The sequence below is a fragment of the Nuphar pumila genome, chromosome 6, assembly GCF_984573655.1.
Source record: "Nuphar pumila chromosome 6, dmNupPumi1.hap1.1, whole genome shotgun sequence".
In the NCBI taxonomy this organism is placed as follows: Eukaryota; Viridiplantae; Streptophyta; class Magnoliopsida; order Nymphaeales; family Nymphaeaceae; genus Nuphar; species Nuphar pumila.
Window position 1 is genome coordinate 86,308,360 of NC_143254.1, and position 21,676 is coordinate 86,330,035.

Below are 21,676 nucleotides of genomic sequence, written 5' to 3' on the forward strand. Positions count from 1 at the left end.
ACAATTATGAGGGAGGTTTCATCGTGGTGTACATGGTCCCCATAAACTTGGCGGCCATGTGTATAACCATGGACCCCGGCGTGCATGGGAACAAAAACGAAAAAATGAAGGTTACCATATGGTAGTTTTAGTTGGCTCCACATTTATTTTTTTATTTTTTATTTTTTATTTTTTGTTTTCCTCATGCTTCAAATTACAAGAATATCCTTAAGACCTTAGCTAAATAGAGTGCCTCGTGACCCAATTGGACTAGCCTACTCAGACCAACCATCATTGACCCAATCAAGTCTTGGCTGTTAAGCCTCTGTGCTCATTTTCTTTTTAAGAAAAAAATTGACCATAATTGGGGTATAATGTCATAGCTCGATGGTTAGGTTACACTATGGTACCAAAGGAATCTTGAGTTTTAAATCTTTTTCCCGAGGGAGATGCAAACTCGATTTTATTAATGATAAATAAAAAGCTTAGGGCGACGACGGATCTACCCCTACAAAAAGATCAGGACATGCAGTGAAGAACAACCATGTGAAAAGCATCATACAAAAATATGAGCAAGCAATGAGGAGGTAGACCTAGATCTGCCCTCCTCGAAGGCTCCCACCAAACCATCCACCAAGCGGTGAACATCCACCGTCTATAGAGAATCAGAAGAACATACACATCGTAGTACATACATAACACATAAGTTCATGATACACACTGATAAGAGGGGATAAGGCCACATACCTGTCTCTACCATTGCACTGGTATAAGAAACGAATGATCTCCTCAGCCAAACTGCTCCTGTTGATGAGTACAAGCCTTCAAGCAGTGGATGAGTAGAGACCAATCTCTGTAAGCCTTAAAATTTCTTCTATTACAACACTGCCCATCATGTGGTATATATAAGTATCCAAGATATACCTCCAAAGGGTCACCATACATCATACCAAAAGGTATAATGTATGAAAAGAAGCACATACGAAGGTACACATTATTTTTCAATATTCTCCCACTTGACCTGAGTATATGAAGGTTTATGTGGATAGGTCTTAAGTCCACTTTATCAGTCCAAATTTGTTGTTATGCTAAACTCTTAAACTTTATAAGCAAACTTGATGCATAACCAACAAAAGATAGAAAGAGAGAATCATATCTTTATTACCAAAATTTGATCACATAAAAAGTCACTATACATGATTACAGGGTTTCAAACAAGCTCATCCTCTTAACATGTTCGACATATAATCCCGGGGTCAAACCCTTAGCAAGAGGATCATGTACCATTTCTTTAGTCCCTATGTTATCAATATACACCAAAAGATTCTTTATCCTCTCTTTTACAACAAATACTTTAACTCCATATGCTTACAATATATAGTACTTTTGTTGTTATTGGAGAAGGATACAACGGCTTCATTATCACAAAATATTTTCAGTGGTCTCTTAATGAATTCAACCACCTAAAGTCCTGAGATAAAGTTTCGCAACCAAATGGCCTATGAAGTTGTCTCGAATAGAGCTATGAACTTAGCCTCCATGGTATGGGCAATAGTAGTGGACTGCTTCCCACTCCTTCAAGAAATTGCACCACTAGCTAGTAGAAATATGTATCCTGTGATAGACTTTCTACTGACAGGATAACCTCCCATATTTGCATCTGAATAGCCGATAACCTTAAGGTGGTGTGCCTTTCTGTAGGTTAACATATAGTCCTTTGTCCCTTACAGATAGCACATGACTTTCTTAGTAGCCTTCCAGTGAGCTAGACCAGGATTCAACTGAAATCTTCTAAGAACCCCGACTGCAAATGATATGTTAGGGCAAGTGCATGTCTAAGCATACTGCAAGCTACCGACCACTGATGCATATGATATCATGGTCATTTATCCTTTTTCTTCTTCAGTCCGTGGGCGACATCCTTAAGGCTCAATTCATCCCCTTTTAATATGGGTGTCGTAGTAGGAGCACAATGCTCCATCCCATATCTCTTGAGAACTTTATTAATATAAGCTTTCTGAGAGATACCTAGTACACCTTTAGACCTGTCTCGACGGATCTCAATGTCGAGAACATAGGCAACGTCTCCAAGGTCTTTATTTCAAAATGGGAGGATAAAAAATGCTTAGTTTCTGTCAGCATATCCTTATCGTTAGTTGCAAGTAAGATGTCATCCACATAAAGTACCAAAATTATGAACTTACTCTCACTTGTCTTAAGGTATACACATCGATCAATAATGTTTTCAGTAAATCCAAAAGTCAAAATAACTTTGGTGAACTTCATATACCATTGACGGGTGGCCTGTTTAAGTCCATATATTGACTTTTTCAACTTGCAAACCAAATGGTCTGACTTATCTTTATAGAAACCTAGAGGTTGATTCATGCATACCTTTTCACTTAATTCACCATTTAAGAAAGTTGTTTTTACATCTATTTGATGTAGCTCTAGATCAAAATGAGCTACTAGGACAAAAATAATCCTCAGTGACTCCTTAGTCGAGACAGAAGAAAATGTCTCATTGTAGTCAATGCTCTCCATTTGAGTGAAACCTTTAGCAACCAATATTGCCTTATACTTTTTGATATTGCCTTTAGAGTCTCTTTTGGTCTTGAAGACCCACTTGCACCCTACAAGCTTGACTCCTTTAGGCAATTCGACAAGGTCTCATACTTGGTTTTTAGCCATAGAGTGTAGCTCTTTTTTCATGGCCTCTATCCAAGATGAGGATTGCTCACACTCAACAACTTCCTTAAAGGAAGATGGATCCTCAATATCTATGAAATCATTGGGTTCTTGTAAATACACTACATAGTTTGGATGGATAGCTGATCTTTTAATTCTTGTGGATCTCTTGACAGGTGAACTAACTTGATCAACCTGTGGATGCTCTTCAGCATGATCCATAAATGGTTCTTCTTGAGTTGGTGCATTACTAAATGAATCAACTTTTGTTTCATCATTCAAATGAATAATGAAATGAAGTTTTAATTTTTTAGGTGGTATCCTAAATTTCCTTAAAAAAGAGGTTTTGCAATGCATTTATACCAACAAAACCATCTTCTAAAAATCTAGCTTTATATGTTTCTACTATTTGTGGTGTATGAGATGGATGATAAAATCTGAATCATTTTGACATTTCTGGATAACCAATGAAGAAATCACTGATTGTTCTGGGGTCAAAAGCCTTATTGTGGGGATTATATAATTTTGTTTCTGCAGGACAACCCCATATATACATGTAACTTAAACATGGTTTCCTACCTGTCCACAACTCATAAGGTGTTGTTGAGACAACCTTAGTAGAAATTTTGTTTAAGACATGTACGGTTGTTCGCAAAACTTCACCCCACAGGGTGATGGGAAGGGTTGACTAGTTCAACATTGCACGTACCATTTCTTTAAGCGTATAATTTCTTTTTTCAACTACACAATTCTGGTATGCACTTCTCGGCATGGTGTACTGAGGGACTATTCATTCTTCCCTAAAAAATTACGTTAATGGTCCTTCCCGTTGTCTCATCTCAGTGAAACGCCCATAGTACTCGCCACCTCGATCTGATCTGACTATTTTTATTACGTCCCCTGTTTGTTTCTCTACTTCTTTCTTAAAGTCTTTGAAAATATTATAGACTTCAGATTTTTCAAATAACAAGTAGAGATACATGTATTGAGAGTAATCATCAATGAAGGTGACAAACTACCTTTCTCCTGTATGGCAAGGAGAGAAGGCTCCACATACATCCATATGAACAATTTTTAACTTGTAGTTGCTCTTTTTAGCACCTTTCTTGTATGTGTTAGTTTGCTTGGCCTTTATGCAATCCAAACATGGTTCCTTAACTGTGAAATCAATAGATTTAAGAATCCCTTCTTTCACAAGTCGTTGGATCCTATCTTTAGAGATATGACCCAGACGACGATGCCAGAGCATATAGGATTGTTCATCTAATAAGCCACGTTTATTGCCAATCAACACATTTTTTGAGAAAAGAGTTTCATAAATCTGGACATTAGTTTCCAAATGATACAAGCCATCACATACATTCATGGAACCAACAAGAACTGAATTCTTATAGATAGTCATTCTTGAATTTTCAAATTTAAAACAATATCCAATGAAATCTAGTTTTGATACAGAAATGAGGTTCTTGCTGTATGTTGGTATATAAAATGTATCAAATAAGTTCAAAATAAAACCATTTCTCAAAATCACTCTGCAGGTTCCAACGGTCTTAACATGTGAGTACATCTTGTTTCCTAAGAAAATGCTCCTTTCATGATTTGTTGAATCCCTTTTGTTTAGGAAGACCTACAAGGTGTTGGCAATATGGACAGTGACACCCAAATCAATCCACCAGCTATTAGTTGAAATGTTGATAAAATTACATTCATGAGAAACGAATGACAAATTATCTTTCTTTGCCAGCTAGTTCTTGTGCCTCATGCAGTCTGCCTTTAAATGTCCCTTCTTCTTGCAAAAGAATCACTTGATAAAAGATTCTTCATGGGACTTGGCGCTTGACCCGTTAGACACAGATGCATCTGAGTTCCTCTTTGCCTTTTTCTTAATGGCATTCTTCTTTGGTTCATGCCTTTTGTGACCTTTATGAGAAGATACATGAGCACTATGTATCTTCTCTTCTTTCAGTATCTCTTATTCCTTAACACACTTGGACATCAAGTCATTGAATGTCCATTCGTCATTATGTGTGTTGTAAGAGATCTTGAAGGGTCCACATTCATTAGGCAGAGAAGTCATTATTAAGTGGGCCATGAAGGAATCTGATATGTTGACCTTCATGTCATTCAATTGAGTTGCTATATTTCTCATTTCTAGAATATATTGTCGGATGTTCCCCCACTGGTATATTTTATAGATATTAACCTTGTCATCAAGGTGCTAGCCCTTGCTTTATGTGAATTGACAAACTACGCCTCTATAGCTTTAAGAAATTCTTTTACTGTTCTACATGTGGGTATGGCACTCATAATATTCTTAGCCACATGAGACTGCAAGAGCAGTAAGCTAAGTCTATTTGAGCGCTCCCACTTATCAAAATCAATTTTTTGTTCAAGTGTAATATTGTCAGTTAACGGAGCAGGCTCAGGCTTGCGCAGGGCTAAATCTAGATCCATATAACCTAATGTGAATTGCATAGTTTCCTTTCAATCACTAAAATTTGTTCAATCTAGAAAAGAGATATGACTTGGACCATCATGAACTACATAATTTGACATTGTAATGACAAAAGGACATTCATGAATATTCATGCACATTCGAGATTTGAAAAAGTAAATGCAATAATAAGACATCTTTATCATTTACACTTTTCTAGGCAAGTGCTAGGGGTCATTATGGTCCCACTTTGATGAGTACCCATAACACGCAAATGTACTTCACCTCTCATTATTTGATAAAACTGAAAAGACATGTAGCCAGAGACAAGTCGACATGACACCTTTGGGTGATCCATGTTTCATGTGCTGGGATACATTCTTTTCATCTTATCTTGCTAGACTTTGAACATGACATCACTGCCTTTGGGTAGTCCATCATTTCATTAAATCCAGCGTAATTCCAATATTGACTTATTCCATTATTGGTACAGAATAACTTAATTAACCATACATTTGACCACTTTGATGATTACAAATGCATCCTAATCAAAATTCAAATGCCATACTTTATGTCAATATTATCCATATGATGCACAAAAATACATATTTCTAAAGCATAAATGAAACATCATGCATGCTATACATGGAATGTGCTTTAAAACTTCTTAATTGATTCTAAAACTGAATGAATTAATCGCAATGATACTCTAAAACGGTTCAAGAAAGCCCCAAAAAATATTGAACTGACACCAAAACCATTCAAACCGGTCATTTTATTCATAAAAGTTATTTAAAAACATGATGAACCGGTGAAAATGGCCTTTGAACCAATCAAAAAGACAGTGAACTGGTCCCAAAAAACCCTAAATTGGTCCAAAAAAGGCTTTGAACCGGTCTAAAATACAATGAATCGGACTGGAACAGATAGAACCAGACCCATAAAATACTGAACTGACCCTCAAATGCCTAGAACCAGTTATGTACTACCCTAAACCGGTCCTAGAATGCAAAGAACCGGTCTAAAACAGATAGAACCAGTCCCACAAAACACTAAACTGACCCTCAAATGCCTAGAACCGGTTATGTACTGCCCCGAACCAGTCTCAAATGCAAATAACGGGTCTGAAATAGATAGAACCGATCCCAGAACCGGTCAGAACTTGACGAACCAGTTCTGTAACCGATTTATCCAGTTCTGGAAAGAAGAACGTCTTGTTCCGAACAACAGGGAACACATTGTTTCAAAATGAGAACTGGATCGGGTGAGGTTGGGTTTAATGAGAAACAATACCCAGGATCCGAAACAATAAATGGATTCCGGTACTAGGTCTGAAAATGGGTATTACTAGGGGTCCCATGATCTGATACCTGATGGATCCGAGTAACGGATTCCTCCCCCCCCCCCACAAAAAAAAAACAAGGACCCGGGATCTGAAAACCAAATGGATCTGGTCTTGGATTTGGATCTCGAAGCGCTTTGCTGACCAGGGATCCGTAAAAAATTAATGGATCTAGGTCGGTAACAATAGCAGACCCAGATCCAGAAAACCTGATGGATTCGGGTTGCAGGTCTGGACAGGATCCCCGAATCGAGTTTGCAAACTCTAGACCCGATCTGGAGTATTAAATAAAACCTGTTAGGGTTTCTCCTTTCATTTTCTCGAAACTTCTGAGAGAGAGATAGAGAAAACTTGAAAATGATTGACTATGGTGGGTGAACTACCGACGATCGGCGTCTCCGGTAGGGGGTGCAGAACAACGCTGTTTCTCGACGTTGCTCCTTGACCCTATGCTGGTGTCTCCGGCGGGTTTGATCGACCCACAGATGGCAGACAACCCTCGATCAAAAAAAAGGGTGGCTTCCGGTGGTCAATGGTCCCGACGGACACAACAGAGGTGATGAACCCGCTGATCTGCCAGTAGACCCTAGCGCCGATAAAACTTCCTGCAATCCAATGTTCACAAGGGCAAAGAAAGGGGGATTTGAAACCCCCCAGAAAGCACTCCCCCCCCCCAACCCGCGGTGACCCGGATCCGACGTTCCCGGCGGTAAGGCCCTTCCCCTCTTTAAAATAATTTGTTTTTTACAAACGCAGTATCCCGACGACGACCGACAACAGATGTTGTCGACCGAGACAGGTGAAGGGGAAAAGATCTGAGCTGAGTCGTCGACTCGGGTCTCGAACCAAAATAGTTCGATTACCGAGATGAGCGATCCAACCTGGTTCAATAGAACGAGGTCTCTGTTCGGGTCGTGTCCAACTGGATCCGACTCAGATTCAAAAGGATCCAAATTGAAACCGATTCCAGAAATGGACCACAATGGGCACATCGGTTCCTGTTTTTTTGTCTTTCTGTTTTAACAGAAATACAGAGAGAGAAAAAACATGGTCAATGGGAAAAACCGTATGGGAAAACATGACTTTGATACCATAATGTGGAGAATCAGATGAGCATACACATTGTGGTACATGCATAACACATAAGTTTATGATACACACTGATAAGAGAGGATAGGGCCACATACTTGTTCCTGTCATTGCGCTGGTACGAGAGACGAACGATCTCCTAAGCCGAACTGCTCCTGTTGATTAGTACATGCCTTCAAGTAGTGGGTGAGCAAAAACCGATCTATGTAAGCCTTCAATTTTTTCTATTACACCACTGCCCATCATGTGGTATATATAGGTATCCAAGGGATAACTCTAAAGGGTCACCATGCATCGTACCAAAAGGTATGATGCATGAGAAGATGCACATACAAAGGGACACATTACTTCCCAACACCATCTCCAAGCAAAATACTACATGCTGCCCCTAGGCGGCAAACTTTGGTTGAGAAGTAGATCTTTGACAAAAGATTCACGGTGTACAGAAATACAAAGCTGATGCTAAGTAGTTAAGATCAGAAGTTAAAAAAACTTGCAGGACCATAGCAAGTGTGGGGGTCGATTCTGCCTCCTCACTATATAGGTAACACACACTGGATAAGCAAAACCCCCTTTGTGTTAGGTTCTTGTGAGTCAAAACATTGTCGCTGATCACTAGCCACACAAAAAACTTTGATCTAAAATATGGCCCTTGGGGCCACACACTTTCTACTAGAAAGGGGTCAACACCAACTTCACCAAACACAAGGCAAAAGTAAACCACTGAGAACTCCTTTGATGTGAAGTAAGACTATATGCAGGCATCCTAACTGCTGGATGATGGAGCAAGTCCAATCTTGAACCTGAGCCAAGCACGACACCAATGACGCCAGGGGCATAGCTAGGATTCATGTGTGTGTGGGGGGGGGGGGGGACAGGGGTGTAGCAAATTTTTTTTTTTGGTGTGATAGTCTGGGGTTTGGGGGCAATGTCCCCAAAAATTTTTGTTTTGAGATAATATAAAAAATGGCTACAATTATTAATAAAAATCTATTTCATATGGACAAATCAAACTATTTGCTGCAGTCTTTCTCAACCTCAACGGAAAGTTCTTAAACATTATCTAATGGCAATATATAACACTGGTGCGATAATTTGAAGTTCATAACAATGCATAAATTTTATTTATGATAAAATAAATCAAAATACAAAAGTACCAACTAAAATGGACCCCAACGGTTACTCGCAACATAAAATTCATCTATAAGAGAATCTATAACTAAAGTCATAGTATATTCTCGTTTGATGTACAATGTCATACAATCAACAAGAAAACCATCATCCATTTTGTTACAAATTTCCGTCTTCACATGCTTCATCACTAAAAATGCTCGTTTTGTAGTGGTCGTAGAAACTGACAATGTCAATACAAGATGAAATAATCTAGTTAGCATGACATAACTTTCTGACCTTCCACTTGAAACCAACTTTTGATACAAATCAAGTAGAGTAAGTACTTGAAATCGAGGATCAGAAACCACATCAATCTGAAAATGTTGTAACTCTGCTTTCAAGTAAAATATATCTTGTGGTATAAAATCTTGAGGATGGAACTTCTCTGCAAGCTTGCAAATATCAGCTATATTAAAGAATTCAAATGAGTTTCTAGGATCCAATGTCACACTGAGAGAAAGAAGTTTAACTGACGTGTCATTAAATCTAGTATTTAACTCCATAAACAAGAAATCTATAACTTTATTAAAAACATCAAAATGATAGTGATGCTCAACTGAGGGATACTCACGACCACGGGATCGACCAACCATATATGAACCACTGAAGTCAGGTAGGCAAATATCATTGGTTGAACAAAATGATGTTACCTCTTGAAGGAATTCTTCTCAACCATCTTCTCTCAAAGCTTGAAGCACAATCTTTGTAGTGTAGACAAATCTCATAGCAGTCAAGATATCTTGATTTTTCTTCTGAAGGGCCTGGCATAGAATATCAGTAACTGCAAATATTTGATTCACCAAATGCAAGACAAATACAAATTCAAAACTTGTAATGCAAGTGTATGCACCATCAACTTCAGCCTGAGATCTAGCATTTGGAGAATTTTCAATCAGACACTCAAATACTTTATATGTTGCAACATACATATCCATCAAGCTCTTTATAGATTCATAATGAGAACTCCAACGAGTAGCTCCACCTCTATGCAAGTTCTCAATCTGATTAGCCCCACTTCTTGCCGACCGTTCCTCAGTTTCTAATAAATGCTCAATTTCTTTTCTATGTGCAACTTTCAACTCACCAACACACTTAGGCGAAGAAGTAATAATGTTAACAACATTATCCAAATAAGAAAAGAATTGTCAAATGTCACGAACATCCTTAGCTATAGAAACCGATGTTAAATGCAAATGATACACAAAATAATGGACATAATATGCATAAGGACAATACTTCAGAAATAAAGCTTGGAGCCCATTCCAAGCACCCCGTATATTACTAGCACCATCGTACCCTTGTCCTCACATATTCTGAATTTGAAGGTTGTGACTACTAAGAATATCATAAATTTGACTTTTCAGATTCAACGAGGTAGTATCACTAACACTTTTAATTGCAAAAAATCGTTCTCTTAAAATTTCCTCTTCATTGACAAACCTCAATACAATGCACATTTGTTCTCGTTTAGATGCATCTCGTGCTTCATCAACAAGGATACAATACGATGCATCTCCAACTTCATTACGAATCATACCTTGTACTCAGTTTGCCATAATGTGCAAAATCTCCCTCTGGATATCTGGAGAAGTGTATGTGGCATTTCTTAGAGCATTAGCTAAAACAACTTTACCAACATCTGCATTCATTTTTCCAGAATAATCAACCAGTTCAATAAAATTTCCATGATTCAATGAAGATAAAGATTCATCATGGCCCCTAAATGCGCAACCTTGGAGCGCTAACCATTGAAGAGCTAACATTGAGGTTCTTACTCTTAAATGAGCTTTCTGACATTCCTCTTGGGATACAACATTCATCACTTTGTCAATGTGATGACCCAGTCTCATCAAAATCTCTGCATTTTTTACACATACATTATGATATGAAGATGGTGAAGAACCGACATGGGTAAGAAAAACATATTTTTTTCCTAACCCTCTTCCAATTATTAAATCCAACTGTTGCCAATGCTGAGAGATTCGAAGAAGGGCTATTATCAAGAAAAAAAAGCAATAAAAACAATATGCTTTATCTTCTGTCGGAGAATACTCTAGCCAACGAAACTTATCATACCAATGTTCTTGACATGGACGCACTTGTTTACCACATTGTCTACTTGGGTATTGTGCAAGTTTTGGTTGAAAAGGTCCCGCCCTCAGATAAGCTCGTCTAATTTGATCTATTTCATTAACAGGGTGATCACACATATACTTTCTTTTACCCGAATCTCTTTCAATATAAAAATCAGATTCTGAAGTTGGATTCGGAGATGAAATATGCTCAGGTGATAAGGAATGGTTGGAGTAGGACTTGGAGTTTCCTCGACTTGTCCATTTGAAGAGTTGTCTAACTTCGAAAAAAACGATAACAAGTTTTTTCTTTTCTTAGTGCTCGAAGATTGTCCTCTTTCCATTTCAAATTCTACAAATAAATAAGATACTACATGAGCATAACTTTGACTGTTTCAACTTACAGAAGTATTACTTTAAGTGTTCAACATAACAATTATACATAAGTACACCGAATCAGATACAATTACTGATTGGTGATAAATAATAAAAAATAATTGAATAACATCATGTTAAGGTAGAGAAAAGCAAGTATAAATTTTTCACTGAATCAGATATAATTACTGATTGGTGATAAAATTATTAATCAAACACATAAACTATCAATAATCTACACAATTAATCATTATAATTCTACACAAGTACACCGATTCAGATACAGTTATTGATTGGTGATAAAATTATTAATCAAATACATAAACTATCAATAATCTACATAATTAATCATTATAATTCTACACAAGTATACCAAATCAGATACAGTTACTGATTAGTGATAAAATTATTAATCAAACACGTAAACTATCAATAATCTACACAATTAATCATTATAATTCTATACAAGTATACCGAATCAGATACAATTACTAATTGATGATAGATGACAAAAAAATACCAATATAACACTATAAATCTATACTAATTAACAAATTAACACTATAACAATTAACACTTAACAACTATAACAAACTAATAATCGTGCATAGGGTATGGATCAAGACAAATAACAACAATAAATTTGTAAATTGCAACTAGATAAGAGTTAAGCATATACTCACAAGTCACTAGGAGAGTAACTAGATAAGAGTTAGCACCGCTGAAAAGATATCCACTAATTCACAACCTTCAAATATATCTTCTTGTCCTTCAAATAAATTCACTGATTCACAACCTTCTCTTACTGTCCAAAGATAATTAATTTGGATATCAGAACATTAAAGCACAAGTTAGAAGTCAGGACTTTTCTATAATTCTATATAATTTGAGTAGATAAAGTAGATAATTGATTCTATAATTCAGAAATCAGGACTTATTCTAAAATTCAGAAGTCACTAATTCACAACCTTCTCCTAGCTTTGTTCCAACTAAAATGAGTAGATAAAGTAGAATTATTGCACCAAAAAACATAAATTACCATCAACAGTCAACATTCATCTTCCACTTTAATTTAATTTGTGAGTCAAACAATTAACATGAGATAAAAGACTAAGAGACATCTGCATATATGTATATAATATATACATATATACATAGAAATATATGCATAGGAGCTCATTCAGAAACAAAAAATAGGATTTATCCTCAAAATGGGTAAATTGCTTTTTATTTTAAATAAAATTTGATAAAAAATAAATGCAGTGAATTGTTTCAGATCAGAATCAACCCTACTTTGGAGTTAATTTGATTAAATCCACTCCAATCCATTTTAATTCACCTATAATTTGATTAAATCAAACTAACACATATTTGATTAGTCAAATTACCCAAAAGATCAGTGTCTCATCGTCGTGCTCGGTCGGTGTCTTATCATCTTGCTCACTCAAAAGCATGGGAGCAGCGCCGGAGGCTTGAAGGAGAAGCGTGGGTGGTCAGTGTTGGAGGAGAAGCTCGATCAGTGTCAGAGAAGAAGCTGGGTGGCTGAGTGACATTAGATCGGTCGTCGGGAGTCAAGAGATTTGGGGAAGATGAGGGCAAGGGCTAAATCACTCAAAATCAAGATCGAAGAAGAAGAGGGGCTGAGGGGTAATAAGTTAAACGGGTCAGATCCAACACGGGCGGGTGCCCGCTCTCGCCAGGTGCTGGATCCGACCTAGGAATCAGGGTTGGGCTTTTGTTTTTTATTTATTTTTTAACTAGGCCGGGAGGCAGGACTGGGCTACAACCCAGTTTTGCCCCCCCAGCTCCGCCTTTGAATGCCGCCATATCACAGATGAGGCCCTTCACCCCATGTTTGGGAACCGGTCAGATGGTGAACCTTATAACCCGTACTTTAAGCAAAAATACGATACAAAGTCTCTCTTATTATGACAAACATACCACCACCACCACTTCGATAGCAACACCTTATTCTGCAATGTAAGGGGTGTAACCCCTAGGCCACTCTGGTTGGCTGGCTTAGTAACTCTAGGGCAAGCGACGAGAATGATTCCAGACCGCTCAATGTTACTACCCCAAAGAAAATTATGCAGTAGCTGCTCCACACGCTTTTCGATTTTTGCAGGAATCTTAAACACTGACATGAAATGGAAAAGGATAGATAGTCAACACCACTAATTTGATGAGGGTCACCCTACCAGCCCGCGATAAGTACTTACCTTGCTAGGATTGTAACCTGAACTCCACACCATCCAAGACCAGTGCTTAGTGCAGCCCTCTAACTAGTCGGTAGTCAAGAGGGAGGCCAAAGTAATTAAGAAGTTGGAAGCTTGCCTAGCCGACACTTGAAAAGGTGAAAGGCTGCCATTGTGGTTACCAGATTAGAGTTGAAAATGAAGACTTCGCTCTTACGCTAGTTGATGTGTAGACCCGAGTTGAAGCCGAACATTTTGAGGATATACAAAACCCTAGTCATCTGTTGAATGAAGGTTTTACTAAAAAGGATGAAGTCATCAGTGAACTGGAGAAGAGTGAAATCAAAACTGAAAAATGATGTCGAGTTAATGAACCTGACACCTACAATATGCCATAGCAGGGCCGCCATCCCCCCGCGACCACATCAAAGATGAGGGGGGAGAGGGGGCAACCTTGTTGAAGGCCCCTATACAGATCAAATACTTAGCCCAATTCACCATTTACACTAACCGATGTGAATACAGTCTCGACTAATTCCTTCACCCACTTACACCATCGATCCCCAAAACCATTGTTTTGAAGTGATTGCATCAAGAAAGGCCACCAAACAGAGTCAAAAGTCTTACTAATATCCAACTTTAGCAAGAAGTACAACATTCTCCATGCAAAGAAATTGTGAATGACTTTCGAATCTAGTACCACATAGTACTACACCTTCCTCCCCCTGATGAATGCTCTCTTTGAGGTGCTATTGATGCTGACAATGATGTTTTGCAACCTGTTCGTCAGGGACCTTTGATAGAATGTGATAAGGTGCGCCAATGAATATGCACTTGAATGATGAAATGTCTATCACATCTGCCACCTTCGAAAGATATGATCTCAAATCTACTAACCACCTTAAGCAAGTTTAAATTGTAGTAGAAGTCTAAGAAGAATAAGTGTAGGCCAGATCCCATAACCAAATAAAGAAATCGACTAGGTACCCGTCAAGGCCGGCTATGGAGATTATGTGACATTTTTTTGTTTATTACACAAAAAAAAAATTAATGTCGAGATCAGACACTTGCTGCAATGAAAAGGAAGTTATGTGAAATTTCGAAGCAGGTTATATGTCCCTCCCTCCCCCCCCCCCCCCCCCCCACACACACACCTTCAAAAGATGGCCGTTAGCTAAATCTTGTGTTTGGGGGTCCGAATGAGTGCCACATATATAAGCACATGGGGCTCGTATCCCCGTGTGTGTCAGCATCACTTGGCATAAGAATCTAGTGCGGTTGCAAAGACTTAAGTACCCTTTCCTGCTATGCTCGCCATGAAACGATGGTTCAAAAAAAGAACAAAAATGCCCTCCATCTAGAAAAGTGAAGCACCGGTTTGAGAAAAGGACAAAAATGGCCTCCATCTAGAAAAGTGAAATGCCGGTTCGAGAAAAGGACCAAATTATCCTTGATCTAGAAAAGAAAGGATGATCTTAACTCTTAAAATAGTCCAAACATTCCATTTTCGCTCGAAACAGTAAAATTTTGCAACTTCTGCTATAACAGGAGCTCCCTTTGACGACACACCCTTTCACTATAAGAAAAATGTGTATTAGCGACAAATGTATTCGTCGCTAATCTGTCACAAAATCCATCGCTAACATGTTTAGCGACGGATTAGCGACAAACGCTATCCGTCATTAACATGTTAGCGATGGATTTTGTGACAGATTAGCGATGGATAGCGTCTGTCGCATAACCCTAGTCGCTAAACTGCAGTAGAACTTATCTGTTGCCAATCTGTCGCTACTTAGCGACGAATTAGCGGTGAATCATGTTCGTTGCTAATCCGTCGCTAAATAGAGACTGATTTGGTTATGCGACGGAATTTAAACCGTCGCTAATCTGTAACGAGCGATACGTATTCGTCGCTAATGTTTGTCGCCAATTTGACGATGGACATTAGCGACAACTTAAATTCCGTTGTAAACCAATGACTGATTTAAATTGGCGATGGATAATATCCGTCGCTAATTTAAAAAAATTTTATTATTTTTTGAAATATTCTGAAACTCGAGAAAAAATTTTCGTCATACAATTCATGTAACCTGCTTATAAAAAATAAAGTACACATAAAAAATACATATACAGGTGAAACAAATTTAACACAAGTTCTAAGTTAAACAACTTTAACAACCAAATACAATCCTTGCCAAGTTATAATTAGTTATAAGTACATCAAACAAATTAAACACATGAATCTAATCCTCGCCAAGATTCTGGGCATCATCCTCTTCATTTTCTCGATCTGCCCCTCCCTTCATGCCTCCATTAGCTCCTCTACGCTGATTATCTCTAGCATCCTACAAGAGAACCAAAATGTTAGTATTTAAAAATAAAATATAATGAAATAAATTATATGCAATGCACCTAATCTAATGCAATAAAGTAAATGGCTGAATGACACATAGACTAGCAACAAACTGAAGGACATTAACAAAATTCAGATATGTGTTCTAAGACTGGATTTTTTTTTATAGTGATTCAATCATGCGGATATGTGTTCTAAGGTTATCAAAGAATGTCACAGTGATTTATGCATGCATATATGGTTTATAAGGCTGTCAAATAAATGTGTTATGTATCACAATCATGCATATATGTGTTACAATGCAGTAAAAAAACTTTCATAGTGATGAAATCATGCTTATATGTGTTCTAATGCTGTCAAAAAACTTTCATAGTGATTTAATCATGCTCATATGTGTTCTAAGACAGTAAAAAAACTTTCATATTGATTCAATCATGCATATATGTGTTATAAGAAATTTTTTATAGTAATTCAATCATGCATATGTGTGTTATAAGGCAGTAAAACAATTTCATAGTGATGAAAGCATGCTTGTATGTGTTATAAGGTTGTCAAAAAAATTTCATAGTGATTCAATCATGCATATATGTGTTCTAAGGTTATAAAAAAACTTTAATATTGATTCAATCATGCATATATGTATTCTAAGGTTGTCAAAAAACTTTCATATTGATTCAATCATGCATATATGTGTTATAAGGCAGTAAAAAAACTTTCATATATGTTAATATCATGCTCATATGTGTTATAAGGCAGTAAAAAAACTTTCATAGTGATTCAATCATGCTCATATGTGTTCTAAGGCAGTCAAAAAACTTTATATGTGATTCAATCATGCGTATCATGTTATAAGGCAGTTAAATTTTTTTATAGTGATTCAATCATGCATATATGTGTTATAAGGCATTAAAAAACTTTCATATATGCTAATATCAGGCTCATATGTGTTCTAAGGTTGTCATAGTGATGAAAGTATGCTTATATGTATTCTAAGGTTGTCAAAAAACTTTCATAATGATTCAATCATGCAGACCATGTGTGACATCGTGACCATAAGAGAAGTCATACATATCATCTGATTGATAGTAATCACTCTCTTCAGTTAACTTGTCTCCCTGTAACTGATCATACTCGGGGTATAGTTTAGACTTCACCTTACAAACTACCCACCATTCATTTTTATCTGACTTCCTTGTACTCAGATATGAAGTATAGTAAACTTGTTGAGCTTGCGAAGCTAATATGAATGGTTCATATGTTCCAAACCTTGATTTATGATTTACCTCCACAATGCTTGAGGCTTTGTTGACTCTTATTGATGTGGGATCAAACCAATGACACTTGAATAAAGTTACAGTATTATTTGTGCCTAAGTAAGTTAACTCCATTATTTCTTCTATAACACCATAGTAGTCATGTTCATTTTCATCGTAGCCAACACGAGTATTGGGTTGATATACCCCCAAATGGATTAAATCCATCTGTAGATAAACCTAGCCTAACATTTCTCACTTCCATTGCAAAGTTCTGATGAGTACAATCAAAGTGCCTCCAAGCTTCTGCGTTAACAGGATATGTGATATTGTCTTCATCATGTCAAACTTTATTTGCATGCCATATCATTTGTTTAGCTGCCCTCGAAGACATATATAGTCATTGCAATCTAGGGGTGAGAGGAAAGTAGCAAAGTGACTTGTATGACACTTCTTTTGACCTCATGCTACAATTTTCCCTTGTGTTTGGCTTGAACCGAGGATGCCCACATGACAGACATGACTTGTTATTTTCTTGATCTTTGAAATACAACATGCAATAATTTGGATAAACATCTATATTTTGATATCACATACCTAGAGCGTTGACCATAACCTTCGCACGATAGAGATTTTCTAGCAATTTCTCATCTTTGGGCAACATACTCTTCATAATAGAGCACAGACAGTCAAAACATGATTGACTCAAATTATACTCTGACTTCAAATTCAGTAGTTGAAGAATTGCAGACAAGATAGTGTGACTCTCACAACCATTCCACAGTGACTCATCAACATCTCTAAGTAAGTCATAAAATCTACATGCTGCATAGTTTATTGCTTCTTCCTCTACCCCAGTTGGTGTATCACTATGTCTCATAGCAGAACCCATTTATGGTCTTGCAACATCAAATATCAAATCCACATATGGATTATCGTGCACCACATTCACCCGTGTATCAAAATTATTCCAAAATTCTTCACCATGAAGCGTCCAATTCTGATAACCACTAACAAAACCCTTCATGTATAGGTGATGTCTAATGCTATGAGGTTCTACAAATCGATTGTTCTTACACATCATGCAGGGACATCTAATCCGACTGATGGGATCCACTGTACTGACACTTGCCATTGCAAATTCAATAAAACTATCAACACCATCCATATATTCATGCGATACCTTATTATCAACTATCCTACGGTACATCCATTCATGGTTTGCAGCTATTTTGTCCTATAATGTTATGGATATTATCATCACCAGTTAAAAGAAACTCTTAATAATGCTATAATGAAAAAAAAATCTAATTTATCTATTAATTCTTGTTTGGTGATTGTTTGTGAGCAATTTTTTGTTTCAATTAATGCATAAATTTTCTTCCCCTCTATACTACAAACATGCTTAACATAAAATGCAATTCCATGAACTATTATGCATGTATTGATAATTCAATATTTTTATGTGTAACACCATCACATCATATTTATATACATCACGAGGATATTTAAAAATATGAAATCACATTCCATAAAATGATACATTCATTTGAAGCATGTTTTCATGATACAATTTCGCATGGAAAGCATAATCAAATAGAAAATAACTTCATGCAAGCATGAATACAGACACATTAAATATTGCAATACATTCAAATCATTCATATCAAAACAATGTCAAACATGTACCTGCAACAAACACACTCAAATAACCCACTAACTACTACCATGCCTAACATAGAATTCGTACTCAAAAAATAAAAACACTTCTATTTTTATACATTAAAATCATGCTTAGCATGATCTCCAAACTCCATCAAAATAGTCCTAGATATCCACAACTAAGTGAGTGTGTAAACAGAAAAGTGTTGCATCCAAGAAATTAAATAACATGTGATGCACTTGCATCACTTACTCACCACGGGTATTTACCCGATTTGAATTGCTTTTGCCTTTGCATTTTTTTCTTTTTTTTTTTTGCATTGCATTTTTAGCCGCATGTGATGCTTAGCACTAAGCATCGCACAATTAGCTCAACAACGTATCTGCAAAGCACAAATATACAAAACAATACAGGGAGCCGGCTCGACCCCTCCCTAGCAAAAAAAGGAGAGGGCTCGGCCCCTCTCTGGCGAAAAAAACATGAGAGGGGGCCAAGTCACTCCCTCGCATCCCGTAAGACAAGGAGACAGGGAGGGGGTTCGGCCCCTCCCTGGCGAAAAAAAAATAGGGAGGGGGTTCGGCCCCTCCCTGGCAAAAAAAAATAAAGAGGGGGCTCGGCCCCTCCCTAGCAAAAAAAAAAGGAAGGGGTCGAGCCCCTCCAGCGCAACCCGTAAGATAGGGAGACAGGGAGGGGGCTCGACCCCTCCTCGGCGAAAAAAGCATAGGGAGGGAGCCGAGCCGAGCCCCTCCCTCGCATCTTGTAAGATAGGGAGACTCAACCCTTCCCTGGCAAAAAATGAAACGACCGGCGATGCAACAAAAAGAGAGAGGGGAGTCGAGGGTTACTTGAGTCGAAGGGGGAGGTGTCACCAAGGAAAAGAGGTCGCCGACCGAGGGAGCCTCCTGGAGAGCAAGGTTAGAAAGGAACGACGACAGAGAGATCATCAATGCAGTCGTCGGCGACTCTAGTCACTGATGGTCGCTGGGGAAACAAGAGGAGACATGGAGACGAGGGATTCTCAAGGTCGTCGGGGTGTCTGCCAGACACAGGGAGGAGGAGGTGGCCGGGGCGGTCATCGGAGAGAGGTAGGTGGTCGAGGCGAGCAACACGGATGAGAGAGAGCAGAGTTAATTTTATGCCTTAGATGAGCATTTTACATAAAAAATTAGCGACAGATTCACGATTAAACAATTTTGTTGCCAACATTGACGCTACTTAGCGACGGATTCATGACAGAAACATTCTGTCACAAACACCATCGCAAACACCGTTGCTAATCAGTGACAAAGTAGCGATGGGAAAAAGCCATCACTATTCTATCGCTAAGTTGCGACATAGTTTACGATGGATGTAATTCTGTCGCTACTTAGCGATGGATTTGGTGACAGAATTTTTTTGTCGCAAATCCCGCAACTAAATCAAATTTTAGGGATGACTCATTTTCTCTTGCTAATCCATCGCAAAATTATGATGGATTATTTCTGTCACAAATTTTTGTCACTAATTGACATTTTTCTTGTAGTGTTTGCCATCGTCTGCTGCCACTGGACCCTCCTTTGCCATCGTATGCTGCCATCGGACCCTCCTTTACAGTTGTTTGCTTTCACCGAAGCACCCTTTTCCATTGTCTGCTGTCGCCGAAGAAACCTTTGCCTTCATCTCCTGCTGTCAGAGCACCCTTTGACATCGTCTGTTGTTGTCGGAGCATCCTTTGCCATCGTCTGTGCAGTGGCAGCATCGTTGCCACCATCGGTTGTGTCTCCCTTCTAGGTGTTTCTCCTCCACTATCGGATTACCAAAACTTCTATCATTTCGATGAGTTTCGTGTAAGGTTTCGTTATGCAAACAAATTGATTTGTAAATCTGAATGCTAAATCTTACAACTGGGTGACCATCTTCATGCTAAATAACACGTATTTTAATACTAAAACAAATTGATTTATACCTATCCACCTTCTGGGCATCAAAAAACAGTTAGCACAATTTATTCTTATAAAGGCCAAACATTTCAACGATATGTACTTATGAAGGCTAATTTTCTACAACGATTTATACATTTAAAGCATGAACGATTTATGCGTTTGAAGCAATAACGATGTAATAAAACTACCATGATTTATACTTAATTTTGATAAATCGTATAACAATGTATACGTATGAAGCCAAATGTTACAACGATATGTATGAAGGTTGTAATTTATACAACAATTTGTAAGTTTGAAGCAACAACTATTTATACATTTAAAGCACTAGCAATGTGTATTTATGAAGTTACCTCGATTTGTACTTAAGTTTGCTAATCTTACAACGATGTTTACTTATGAAGCCAAATATTGCGACGATTTATAATATTGGTGATTGTTTAATGAATGGGATAATTTGTATTATTATATACTTGGAGAGGCAGTTGTAACGTATAATGATGCAGTTAATTTTATGTGTTGTGCAGGTTAGCAATGTCTACAACTCGTTAGACAAGAAATAACCCTTCGTTCTATGGGATGAATATTAGAGAAGTTATCTGCCAGTCCTATCTATATGAGCGTTATGAAAGGTACCAAAATATAATGAAGATTGAGAATGATAAAGTCAGGGAGAGAGTGTTGAAATTATATTATGCGGAGGATTATCTATCAGATGTTGAGGCTGAAGACCAAAGGAAGAATGAGGAAGAACTAAAGATGAAGAAGAAGAAGGATGATGAAGAGAAGGAAAAGCAAAGAAATAAGGAAGAGGAGAACAAAAAGCAAAGGCAAAGGAAGAAGGCAGAGGAGAAGAAAAGGCAAAGAAAGAAGAAGGAGGAGGAGAATGAAAGGCAAAAAAGGAATAAGGAGGAGGAGAGGGAAATGCAAAAAAAGAATAAGGAGAAGGAGAGTGAAAGGCAATTAAAGAAGAAGAAGGAGGAGGAAGAGAAGGAAAGGCAACTGATGAAGCATGAATATTTTGAAAAGCAAAGGAGGATAAGGAAAATGAAGAAGGAGGCGGAGGAGAAGGAAAGGCCAAAAAAAATAAGGAGGAGGAGGAGGAGAGAGAAAGGCAATTGAAGAAGAAGGAGAAATA